The sequence below is a fragment of the Rutidosis leptorrhynchoides genome, chromosome 1, assembly GCF_046630445.1.
Source record: "Rutidosis leptorrhynchoides isolate AG116_Rl617_1_P2 chromosome 1, CSIRO_AGI_Rlap_v1, whole genome shotgun sequence".
NCBI lineage: Eukaryota > Viridiplantae > Streptophyta > Magnoliopsida > Asterales > Asteraceae > Rutidosis > Rutidosis leptorrhynchoides.
The window spans coordinates 379,672,273-379,686,901 of NC_092333.1; positions in this window are offsets into that span (position 1 = coordinate 379,672,273).

Here is a 14,629-nt window from a genome sequence, read left to right on the forward strand (position 1 = left end):
TCTCGAGAGCACTGTTCGTGGGTTGAAGGAAGAGTTGGATGTTGTGAAAGGAAAGTTGCATAAGTATGAGGCTCCTGCCGAGACTCATGCTGGACCAGCTTATCACACCCGCTCTAAACGAATGTGATGTGATTATTCATATTGATTATCTATTCCATAAGACTTAATGTCCTTTTATACATACATTTTGAGTTATGTACGGCGTTTTGTCGAGGATTTTATTAAGGTTTTTGTTATGGGATATTTTCATTATGTATGGATGGTTATTTTTATGATATCTATTATCACTATCATGTTTTATTTCTGATGTTGTGGCTCTTGGCATGTTATATTATGCGTAATATATGTTCATGTATGTTAGGTGCTATGTATGTTGTATGATGTTATCATAAAATATGTATGCATGTGATGGTTATTTCTATAACAATCATAACTGTCATGTTATTACTCATAGTGTTAGTTGACTAATATCTTAATGGTTAGTCTTTTTGTGTTTGATCTATTTCTTTATAACACTAGTATAATTTCTGGTACTAACGAATGTGTTATTCTATTTTTGAAGATCATGCCTCCAAGAGAGTCCACTGAAGCTCGTATGCAACGCTTGATTTCTGAAGGGATTGCTGCTGCTATGGCAGCGAATGCTAATGTTAATGCCAATGCGAACAACAACAACAACAACAACCAGGTGGGATGCTCCCACAAAACTTTTATGGCTGGTCGACCCCAAGAATTCAGTGGTACGGAAGGACCAATAGGGCTCACTCGATGGTTCGAGAAGATCGAATCAATTTTCAGGGTTAGTCGGGTCCGTGAAGAGGACAAAGTTAGTTTTGCTAGTTGCACTCTCAAGGATAGTGCTTTGACTTGGTGGAACAATCTAGTTAGTAGTTTGGGGAACGATGTAGCTTATGGTTTGGCCTGGAATGATTTTAAGGAAAGATTGATCACCCGCTATAGACCTCGGGGTGAGCTTAAGAAGCTAGAGGTTGAACTCAAAAATTTGAAAATGAATGGCACCGAGTTAGATGCCTATGAGCGAAGGTTTTTCGAGTTAACTTTGTTGTGTCCTAGGGTTTATGCGGATGAGGACCGCAAGATTGAGGCTTACATTGATGGGTTGTCTGAGAAGATTGAACACGGGGTTGAGTCTAGTAAACCCCAGACTATTGAGGCGGCTATGTCTATGGCCCACAAACTTAATGATAAGGTGTTGAGAAGAAGCAAGGCTACTGTTACTGAAACTAGTGAAGAAATTGTTAAGAAGGCTGACAGTGGGAAAAGAAAGTGGGATAACAACCGCAATCAAAACCAGGGTCAGCAGAAGAAACAGGATACTTCGGGTGCTACTAACCGTAACCAGCGTGTTTGTCCTCGTTGTTATAAGGCTCACGGGGGTTACTGCACAGTTACTTGTAAGAGGTGCTCCAAGCAAGGGCACATTGCTAAAGATTGTACAGTGCTTTTGTTGGGTTCTGCTACTCCAGCTGCGGGTGGTAATAATAATAATGTTGGTAATAGAGGTGGTAACGGTAATGGTAATGGGAAATTGAATAATGGAGGTAATCAAAGGGTTTGCTATGAGTGCGGGAAGCCGGGGCATTTCCGAGATGCTTGTCCCAACAAGAAGACTGCTGAAACCGCACGCGGCCGAGTGTTCAACATAAATGCTAAGGATGCTGAGGAAGATCCTAAGCTTGTTACTGGTACGTTCTCAGTCAACGATTTATCAGTTTATGTACTATTTGATTCTGGGGCTGATTTGAGTTTTGTGTCGAGTAAATTAAGTTCAAAAATCAAAACACCGGTAACTCCCTTAGACAATACTTATGTTGTTGAAGTAGCTAATGGTAAAGAACTTACTGCTAAGACTGTACATCGTAAATGTAACATTAATCTGGGTGGTAGGGATTTTGAGATAGATTTGATACCGATTGAACTTGGTAGTTTTGATATTGTTATTGGCATGGATTGGTTATCTGCGAATCGTGCTGAGATCGTATGTTATGATAAAGCTATTCATATTACTGATGTGATTGGAGAGCCACTGATGGTCTTTGGAGATAAGAAATGCACACAGTTAAATCTTATTAGCTGTATGAAAGTTCGAAAACATCTTCGCAAAGGCTGTCATGCTATTCTTGCTCATGTCGTTGATCCTAGTAAGGAAGTGAAGAACGTTGGCGACATTCACATTGTTAGAGATTTTCCCGAGGTATTTCCCGATGACTTACCTGGCCTTCCGCCGCAACGCGTGGTAGAATTTCAAATTGATCTTGTTCCCGGTGCTGCTCCTGTAGCACGTGCTCCTTATCGTCTTGCGCCTTCTGAACTTCAGGAATTGTCGAGTCAACTCCGCGATTTGTTAGACAAGGGTTTTATTCGTCCCAGTTCGTCCCCTTGGGGAGCTCCTGTTCTGTTTGTTAAGAAGAAAGATGGTTCTTTTCGTTTATGTATTGACTATCGTGAATTGAACAAGCTTACTATTAAAAATCGTTATCCTCTTCCGAGAATTGATGATCTGTTCGATCAACTTCAGGGTTCATCTGTTTATTCAAAAATCGATCTTCGTTCTGGCTATCATCAGTTGCGTGTTAAAGAATCTGATGTTTCGAAAACTGCTTTTCGCACCCGTTACGGTCACTTTGAATTTCTTGTTATGCCGTTCGGATTGACAAATGCACCTGCTGTGTTCATGGACCTCATGAACCGTGTGTGTAGACCCTATCTGGACAAGTTCGTTATTGTTTTCATCGACGACATCCTTATTTATTCTAAGAGTGATGAAGAGCACGAAGAACATTTGAGGTTAGTGCTTGATTTGTTAAAGAAAGAAGAGTTATACGCTAAGTTCTCTAAGTGTGCTTTTTGGTTAAGAGAAGTTCAGTTCCTTGGTCACATTGTTAGTAAACAGGGGATACAAGTTGATCCTGCTAAAATTGAGGCGATTGAAAAGTGGGAAACTCCGAAAACTCCTACTCAGATTCGTCAGTTCTTAGGGTTGGCAGGTTACTATCGAAGGTTCATTCAGGATTTCTCTCGTATAGCGAAACCTCTGACTGCTTTAACGCATAAGGGGAAGAAGTATGAGTGGAAGGATGAACAAGAGAAAGCTTTTCAGATTTTGAAGAAGAAGTTGACTACCGCTCCGATATTGTCCCTACCGGAGGGTAATGACGATTTTGTTGTTTATTGCGATGCATCACGTCAAGGCTTTGGTTGCGTTTTGATGCAACGAAAGAAAGTTATTGCGTACGCGTCACGACAGTTGAAGATTCACGAACAGAACTATACAACTCATGATTTAGAGTTGGGGGCTGTTGTTTTTGCACTTAAGATTTGGAGACACTATCTTTATGGAGTTAAGAGTACAGTGTACACAGATCACAAGAGTCTTCAACATATCCTCGACCAGAAACAGTTGAACATGAGACAACGAAGATGGATTGAGACGTTGAATGATTATAATTGTGACCTTTTATATCACCCGGGTAAGGCCAATGTTGTGGCTGACGCTTTGAGTCGTAAAGAAAGGACCGAACCTCGCAGGGTTAGAGCTTTGAACATGACGGTTAGATCAAACCTCGTTAGGCAGATTCTTGAGGCACAACAAGAAGCCTTAAAGGAGGAGAATTTCGGGAAGGAGAATATTGAAAAGGTGGCTAAGAAGTTTGATGTACGAGTTGATGGTACTAGGTATTTTGCGGGACGTCTTTGGGTTCCAAAATTTGGAGGTCTTCGACAACTCGTTTTAGACGAGGCTCATAAATCTAGGTACTCTATTCATCCTGGTTCAGGAAAGATGTATCAGGATCTTAAGGAGCTGTATTGGTGGCATAATTTGAAAGGTGATATAGCTAAGTATGTGTCTAAGTGTTTGACCTGTGCTAAGGTCAAAGCTGAACATCAAAAACCGTCTGGACTTTTGGTGCAACCAGAAATTCCCGAGTGGAAGTGGGAAGGTATCACTATGGATTTTATTACTAAGTTACCAAGAGTTTTGGGTGGCTATGATGCGATTTGGGTGATTGTAGATCGACTCACTAAGTCGGCTCACTTTTTGCCGATTAGGGAAACCGATTCGATGGAGAAACTCACCCGTTTGTATTTAAAAGAGATTGTTTCTAGGCATGGTGTTCCCGTGTCCATTATTTCTGACCGAGACAGTCGATTTGTATCAAGGTTTTGGCGATCTTTACAAGAATCCTTGGGTACCAGATTGGATATGAGCACCGCTTATCATCCTCAAACGGATGGTCAAAGTGAGAGGACCATTCAAACATTAGAAGATATGTTGCGAGCATGTGTGATTGATTTTGGAAATGGGTGGGATAAATATTTGCCGTTAGCTGAGTTTTCTTATAACAACAGTTATCACGCAAGTATTAAAGCCGCACCGTTTGAAGCTTTGTACGGTAGAAAATGTAGGTCTCCTATTTGTTGGAATGAGGTTGGGGATGCTCAACTTACAGGTCCAGAGATTATTCACGAGACTACTGAGAAGATTGTGCAAATTAAAGAAAGGTTGAGAACTGCTAGAAGTCGGCAAAAGAGTTATGCCGATAAAGGAAGGAAAGATGTTGAATTTCAAGTTGGTGATCGTGTTATGTTAAAGGTTTCGCCTTGGAAGGGTGTGATCCGTTTTGGTAAAAGGGGAAAGTTAAGTCCTCGTTTCGTGGGACCGTTTGATATCATTGAAAGAGTTGGACCAGTGGCTTATCGTTTGAAGCTGCCACAAGAACTCAGTGCTGTTCACGATGTTTTCCATATTTCGAACTTAAAGAAGTGTTTGGCTGAATTTGATCAGACTATTTCTTTGGAAGAACTCCAAGTTGATAAGCAATTGCATTTTATTGAGGAACCTGTTGAAATCATGGACCGAGAGGTTAAGACTCTTAAACAGAGCAGAATTCCTATTGTCCGGGTCAGATGGAACGCTAGACGCGGTCCCGAGTTTACTTGGGAGCGTGAAGATCAGATGAAGCAGAAATATCCGCATTTATTTCCGAATGATGCGTCAACATCTACTACTGCTTAAATTTCGGGACGAAATTTCTTTAACAGGCAGGTACTGTCACAACCCTACTTTTTCCGTTATGTTTTTTTTTATTTATTTATTTAAGTATTTAACTTTGGTTAAATAGTATCCTTACCATGTCATATTTTTTTTGTGACTTGATTTTATTCTATATAAATTAAATAATATTCTAGTATTATTTGTTAAATGAAAATATGTGATTTCGTGTTATTATGTTATAGCGTATAATGTTTATATTCGATGAATCGTCTCTGCTTCCATACCAACGATTATATTTTCGTGATTTTCAAATCCGAATTTATCTATATACGACATTCCAATGTCGCATGAGTTTATAAAATATTCCTATATTTTATTTCATGGGATTTCATCCTTCTCGCGTAATTTAATCGCGTAACAATACTTTATCGGATTGCGTTCGTTTAATCATTCGGGCCAATTAGTAAAGTCATTTTAAGTGGATATGTTATTATAGCCCAAATGTTTATACAATTATTATATTTATTGTATAATAATAAGATTAATGCCCGTAGTACTTCCAAGATTTTAATTGTTACTTAATTCATATATTTTCATATATGCATCCTAATAAAAGGCTAATATTGTGTTCGTTAATTTAATATTGTGACTTATATATGTAAATCGACATATGAACTAGATAATAAATCGTAAGTGATTATATATGTTGGTTATATTAAGTGTTAGATATTAGCTGTTGACCATAATAACTTATACAGAATGATTATAATATCCTAATATCATTTGACTAGTAAATTAGTTAATATATAGTAATATTAATAATGTTGAATAAAAGGATAAGATTGTTATTATTATTTTTATATAAAAAAAAATATATATCAAAATATGGGACGACCACTTTCAACTTCTTTTTTTTTTTTTTTTTTATTTTAAAATTTATTAAACCCTTTTTATTTTAATTTACGGAGTATATTTCTATGTGCTATGTAGGCTTATTTATAGGCATAATATAGATACAATATTTTAAATTTTAATATCGCATACCTGAGTTGACAAAATTTAAAGTGATTAGATTTGTGAATTGTCTTCTTATCTTAACATATAGTGAGTAATTCAACAATCAACAACTAAAAAGGAACTAAAAAAATGAAACCTCACTTGCTCCCTCCTTCGACTGAATTCTACTCCATCTTCCTTCACAATTTTTTTGACTTTTGTTTCATTATATGGTGATAAATGAAAATCCCATAAATACGCATTGATATCTTTTCCAAAACAATTTCATTTATATTTATATATAGTGGTGTCTCTAACACATAATAAGATACTCTATCAATAAGATACTTTGACTACAACCACATACCAAAAAGAAGGCCGATCAGTTGAACGGATAAAGAGCATTTTCAGTCAAATTAAGTCGATACAAATTTTCTCATTTTCTTTTCAAAGGTAACTCTTAACCAAACCCATTAACTTGTTGGTATTCTCTTTTCATTAAAAGGGTTTATATAATTGTTCATCAAATCAAATTATCATTGTTTGAGTGGTTATATTGAAAACTTTTGCGGTCCCAAAATATATAGTGAATCGGTACCTACAAACTCATATTAGTACTTTATCATCTATTGTTATTATTATGGGGGATATGGGTGGTTAAAAACTATTGAATTAAAAGATTGAAATATATATATATATATATATATATATATATATATATATATATATATATATATATATATATATATATATATATATATATATATATATATATATATATATATATATATATATATATATATGTATAAAAGATTGAAATATATATATATATATATATATATATATGTATATATATATATATGTATATATGTATATATATATATATATATGTATGAGAAGATTGAGACTAAAACTATTCTGTACGTATCAATACATGGAATTAAGAAATTGGTGTCATGTTATGATTTTTCACTTTTAGTCCTTAAGGTATGATCTTTTTACAATTTTAAGTTTGCAATATGTTATATCTATGTATTCAAACCCTGAACTATATATTACATTACATATAATAAACAAAATGTCAAACACACAATTTCTATTTAGAGTCGTAAGAATTTACAATTTCATTTGAACTGACATTTTAAAATTTCGAGTTTATTTCTCGAAATATCTATTATATTACATAATAATATATCAGAAGACTATAAGTACTTGTTAAGTCCTTGAACTATATAAAATTTTTAAAAGGAATATAATTAAAATGTATATATATATATATTGTAAAAAAAATATATACATATAAAGATAACCTATAAAAGTGTTGTACGAATACTGACCAACTTGTATCTCTAGGTTGGGTATTTCGATCAACTGCGATTATGTTAACTATCACATTCGTGTGATATTCTTACTGTGCTATCGAGGTGAGTTATAGTCCCGTTTCTACATACTTTTCAAAGTATACTTTTTGGGATGTGATTACATGTATTTTTACTTACATTTAGACACAAGTAACAGTTAAATTTAATTATTCATTGTGAGTTGGACAAAAATATTCCCTAGTCTGGTAACTGTAATCATTGGTTTCTACCGGTGAACGCGAATCCTATGGATAGATCTATCGGGTTTGACAACCCCATTTCGAGCTAGTCGCGCTAGCAATTTATAATCGGAATGTTTAGTACTTCGTAATTTGTTGTAGATACACTGTCCAAGTGTATATTTTTATTGTGTTTGGCAAGGGTAAATAAAGGGTTAAGTGGTTACCAGGTGGCTCATTGATAATGGAATAATATTTAATGTTTTCTAACATTTTAAATCTTGTGGTCTAAAGTTTACTTATTTATTTAAACCTATAATTCACTCAACCTTTGTGTTGACAGTTTACTCGCATGTTTTCACAGGTACTTGAGTTTATGTGATGCTTCCGCTGTGTTTAGAAGAGTCTGCATGCATTTGGGCAGATTTTTATGAAACAATTATGAAACTTAAGTTTGCATTCTATTTTCGGATAATTTAAACTTGTGGGTTGTTGACAATGTTTTGTGTCAACTTTTGTTATTTAATATGTTTGGTTGTTTTAAACTACATAATTTGGTTTGTTTCCTTTTTGGGAAAACTTTTGAAATAAAAGAATGCAACTTTGTTTATTTAATTCATTTAAGTCCGATCAAGCTGTGGGACCAACTGACGGAACCGTTAAGTGTTTTAACGGGGTCGCCACATAAAGACACGGGAGAATTAAAAACATTATAATCCCAAGGACGAAGTAGAAGAAAGCAAATTCCTCTGGTGGAAGTTGGAAAAGGAGAATTATTGTTGCGATAGTAAGGATGAGGACAAGGATCGGAACTGGATTAAGCATTTTCAGAATCTTTTGGATGCATGAAACAAGAAGGAAAGTATAGGAATTGTGAGAATAATGGAATGGAAGAGTTTAATTTATAATGGAAATATCAGATAGAGTACTCGAAGCAGATTACCGTATTTAATTAGAGAGATCTTAATTTTCTTATTCGTCGAAGAATCAGATCTTATATATTTCCAAGATTTTCTTTTAAATCTCTTGAATTCCAGAATTCAACCCTGACTCTGTCAAAAGTTAAGATGAATCTTTACTTTCCTATTCCACTCTTTGGTGATAGCTTCATTCGTACTCTTCGAATAATCGAATTATTTTTATCCATATTACTCAATGATGATAAAACTCAATTTATCAACTCATATTCGTCATGAAAACATTTTTATTGTTAGTCATGACCACCTCACTCAAATTTCGGGACGAAATTTCTTTAACGGGTAGGTACTGTGACGACCCGTGAAATTCCAACCAAATTTAAACTCAATCTTTATATAATTTCGACAGGATAAGCAAAGTCTGTAATATTGAAATCCCCAAAAAAAAAAAAAAAAAAAAACTTTGAACTATATTTATATATACATTTGACCTTGAATTATTCCCGACGATTCACGAACAATTGATTGTAAATAAAAATATAGATATAAATGTAAACTAGATATATATAAATTGTTATAGTATTGTTATTAGTAATATTATTATTATCATTAATAATATTAATAAAATTAGTAATTATTATTAATATTAATATCGGTACTACTAAAATTATTATTTATTTGATATACATAATTAAGTATTAAAAGTAATGATGCTATTATTATCATTTTCTTATTAAACCTATTATTATTCTTATTAATATTAGTATTATTATTATAAGTGTAAATAATATTATTATCATTAATACATTAGTATTTATTAATATTAGTTAAAGTTAATAAACAGATAATGTAACTAATGACATATATATATATATATCATACATAATTATACAGATTCTATAAATATATACAATTATAGATATATATAGATAAATACAAATTTAGACATAAATAAATATAGATAATTACTCAATTTAAAAGTCATGGGATTAAAGATTTGATTAGACAGCTCAATCAAAACTATATCTAATCTGATTGTATATTTCAAAGATCGTACAAATCAGTGGAGATACTCCAAATTCTGTTTGTCACTTTATTTTTTTTTTCTTTGAATAATTCTGACAACATATTCTGTGACGAGTGAATCAGACTACCAAACAAATGTTAATGAAGTCGCATTAGCTGTAAACATATCTATCAACATTTACCTAATACTCTGCAAATACAATTGGAGTTAAAAACAACAAAATCAAATCCATTTTCTAATCCCAAATCTTTAAACACCACCATCTCTCTATCTGCACTCTCTCCTCTTCATCTCTTAATTCTTATTCGAAAAGCACCAACATAACCGCCACCCTACACTTCATTAAAATTATCACCACCTTCATCATCTAACAACCATAATAACCCACAATCATAAACGATTGTCTTCACTTCTCGGTTCGTTCAAACAAACCACAACACAATCATAATCATGCAACTCACTTGCCACTATATATTTTCTTTTACAATGGTTATGGTGAGATTATGATGTCTCTTTACAGTTCAATACACACTTATTTAAGACTACACAATCCATTATATAAGGTATGATTAAATGTAGTGAGATGATAGTGATTAATGTAGGGACAGTAGGTGAAAACGTATACTAAGGGGAAGGTATAATGGGTCAGCGAATTCACCTTTTCTTTTTATCAAACCACTCGTATGCTTGCCACTTCTATTCTTTTATTTTAAAAACTAAAGCCATTTGACAATTATTAAAGTTGATGTATTGAGACGTGTTTCCCTTCCTCTTTTTTGGTCGACATATATTAAGAAAATAACCCTACCCACTTGTTAATTTTTAAAGGCATACAATTATTATTGTATTTGTTTCTATTCGGGTATGGCATGAACAACCGATCCCACTTACACTTTATTTACGAATTATGATGATGATCATAAGAAGATGGTGATGACAATAATAAAATGAAAATGATAATACTAGTGTAACCGAAGGAAAACGAGAAAGAATGATGATGAGGGTTACGTGATTTTAGTGATGAAGATCGTGATATTATCGCAAGTTGATGAGGATGTTAAATGATGATGATGATTACGTTGTAATAATGAATGATGTTAACGATGATGAAGAAGAAAGATATTACGCGTATGATTCTGATGAGGTAACAAGGAAAGGATAGCGGCAGCTGGTGTAATCCTGATCGAACAAACAGAAATCAAAAACCCACTTGCAAGACTACGATTTCTGTTTGTTTATAATAATAAACCGAAACCCATTTAATTTTGTTACTTGGGCCATTCATGTTGCAAAACGGATTTCTTGCTGGACTGCCCTATTTGTGTTTTTCTATTTGGGCCGTATCAATTTTAAGATGGGCCGAAACCCACTAGTATTATGATGATCGTGATTGTGGAACTGAAATTGAAACGGATGAAGGATATAGGAAACCAGGAGATACGAGTTATATGAATTAAAACTGGAGTATAAATCAGAAAAACGGGCAACAGCCCAACGGTTAAGGGTGTCTACAGTTATTAGAGAGGTCGCGGGTTCGATCCCCGATAGTGGCAGTTTTTATATTTTTGAAGCTTGTCCCCTTTTAAAGGTAGTATTATTATTTTTATTATTATCCTTATTATTATTATTATTATTATTATTATTATTGTTAGAATTACTAACATTTTTGTTTTTGTAGTATTATAAATATTATTTTGACAAAAGATAGTTATACAAAAATATAATTTTTACTATATCATAAGTACATCTAAATTTGCTATTTTCATGTATAATATCAAAATAATATATATAGATATACATAACATGGGAAATAATAAATACATTTCTACTTTAATAAGTAACATATTATATAATTAATAAAATGGTTTGATTACTATTACATGTTGAATATATGTGTTAATATATACATACATGATATAGGTTCGTGAATCCGAGGTCAACCCTACACTTGTTAAATGACGTCATATGTATTTTTACTACAAAATACAGTATGTAAGTTTCATTATTCCCTTTTTATATATATTTTTAGGCTGAGAATGCATGCAATGTTTTAATAACTATTTTACAATATTTATATGCGTGAGTTTCATTTGCCTTTTTACTCATTACATTTTTGGGCTGAGAATACATGCAAATGCTTTATTAACTGTTTTACAATATTTATATGCGCGAGTTTCATTTGATCCCTTTTACTCTTTACATTTTTGGGCTGAGAATACATGCAAATGCTTTATTAACTGTTTTGAAATATTTATATGCGTGAGTTTCATTTGCTCCCTTTTACTCTTTATATTTTTGGGCTGAGAATACATGCGCAATTTTTATAAATGTTTTTACAAAATAGACACAAGTAATTAAAACTACATTATATGGTTGAATGATCGAAATCGAATATGCCTCTTTTTATTAAGTCTAGTAATCTAAGAATTAGGGAACAGACACCCTAATTGACGCGAACTCTAAAGATAGATCTATCGGGTCCAACAAGCCCCATCCAAAGTACTGGATGCTTTAGTACTTCGAAATTTATATCATGTCCGAAGGAGGATCCCGGAATGATGGGGATATTCTTATATGCATATTGTTAATGTCGGTTACTAGGTGTTCAATCCATATGAATGATATTTTTGTCTCTATGCATGGGACGTATGTTTATGAGAAATGAAAATATGAAATCTTGTGGTCTATTAAAATTATGAAATGATTATTTATGTTAAACTAATGAACTCACCAACCTTTTGGTTGACACTTTAAAGTATGTTTATTCTCAGGTATTAAAGAAATCTTCCGCTGTGCATTTGCTCATTTTAGAGATATTACTTGGAGTCATTCATGACATATTTCAAAAGACGTTGCATTCGAGTCGTCGCGTTCATCAAGATTATTATTAAGTCAATTATAGTTAGATATATTATTAAATGGTATGCCTGCCGTCAACTTTTGATGTAAATGAAAGATTGTCTTTTCAAAAACGAATGCAATGTTTGTAAAATGTATCATATAGAGGTCAAGTACCTCGTGATGTAATCAACTGTTGGTAATCGTTTATAATCGATATGAACTTCGTCCGGATGGATTAGGACGGATCCTCACAGTTGTGCTATTTCTTCATAGTTGCTGTAAAGTTTAGAAGTGCAGGGACCTGCTGGTAATTTGCTGATAGTTGCTGCCTATATAAAGATTGCAACAGTTCGTTTAGGGTTAATCAAGCTGCTACATCTACTCACAAAACCCTAATATTCATTCATCTTTTCTGTTCTTGATTCAGAGTTTCTGTAATCGTTTATTGTATTTGTTCATCATTCTGGTGAACAATCTTAGTTTTATTTGGTTTTATAATTACAATCATATTGATTGTAATTTCTGTATCGTGTCTGTAATAAGATCTCTGAACCAATTTGTATCCTGGAGATTATTTTGTATTCGATTCAATATTTTTTACACAAAGACAAAAAATTGTCACTTTTGTCGAAAACTTTTGTTACCAAATCAGCGAATATCATTCTATTCGGCGCAACAAATCAAGACAAAAAAAATATTATGTTTTTTTATTACTATATATTTGATATTTGTGTTTTCTTCCAGTCCAAGCTTTCACGATTTCGCTGCTCGGACTGCGGGAGAGTGTTAGATGATAAGTTAGCCCAACGGGCTTAGGTCCATTAGGGTTTGGAGGTTTATTAGGGTTTCCATTTTTTTTTTCCATTGTAATATAAATATCGCATTAGTATTGAATACTAATCACGGGTTTCATTCTCTAACGGTAATTTGTGGTAATAAACATATGTTTGTTATTGATATGAACATTAATTAACATCTAAATGTAATTTTTTATATTTAAATGCATAAAAATCATGCAATTAAAAAGTTTTCGCAGTATTCATCCTTTTTGTAATTCTCGTTTGAATTATTTTCAATTATAATTATTTTCAATTACAAAATTCTACACAAAATTGATTGATTATAAAGGTCTTGGAATAAGTCATAACAATATATTAACACGTATAAGCCGACATTTCAAGTTTGACGTTGATGAGTCTCCAACTTTCCAAATATATCTCATTCCAAGTCAACTTCATTAATAGTTGGCAAAATGGACATTGATCATGAAAAAAAAAAAAAAAAAAAAAAAAAAAAAAAAAAAAATATTTTTGCTTAATTTTATTTCCATTTCCAATTAGTACACCACAAAAAGAGTCCAAGCTGATATATATATATATATATCTGCAGGGTCGTCTCAATAATTCAAAGGCCCTAAACGAAAATAAAAATTAGCTCATATATATATTCTAAATTTTTTTACTACGCATAAAATAATACTCCGTTTATCTATTTATTTATTTACATTGTATTTAACTATTAAAAATAATGTTTTTTTAACTTTAATTGACAATTTTTTATTTAATTTTATTAAATATATTGAAAAAAATATTTACGTATTTAAAATTTGGACCTTTCTAAATTTTTGGACCCTATACGATTGCTTATCTTACTTATGCTAAAGACACCTCTACATATATGTGGTATCAAGTTTATACCAATAATAACGTACTTGTTGTCTCAAGAATAAGTAAAACCCTAATTATAATTACAGCATTCCACACACCTATTATTAATGTATTTTTATTGGTACACTTACAAATTCTTCTTCTTTTTTTTAACATCAATATTTTCAACAATCACTGTTGAAGGTGTGAAGAATTTGATCAAAGGAACAAGAATTAGGGTATGACTTGGTGAATAAATTGTAGAAATTTTGCTGCCTTATTTATTTTTTCTAGAAGGATGAAGCATTAGTTAAACTTGGAAGACAAGTCAAACTTGGAGGACAAGCAAACTTGTAAGACAAGTTAAGCTTGGAAGACAAGTTTATTTAAGAAATAAGGAGTTGTTTATTTATGAAATGTTTCTTGTACTTGAATGTTAAGTTAAACTTGTGCTACAAGGTTTTAGGTTTAACGTTTACCCTATAAATAGACCCCTAGCCTGATTGTAATGATGTGCACAAAATTAATAGAAGAAAAATCTCTTATTTGCGACCGTAGACTAAACATTTCTCCACGCCAATGGAGTTATGATATAACCACGTAAATTTCTTGTGTCGTTTATCTTTTATTTATCGTTTATGCTTG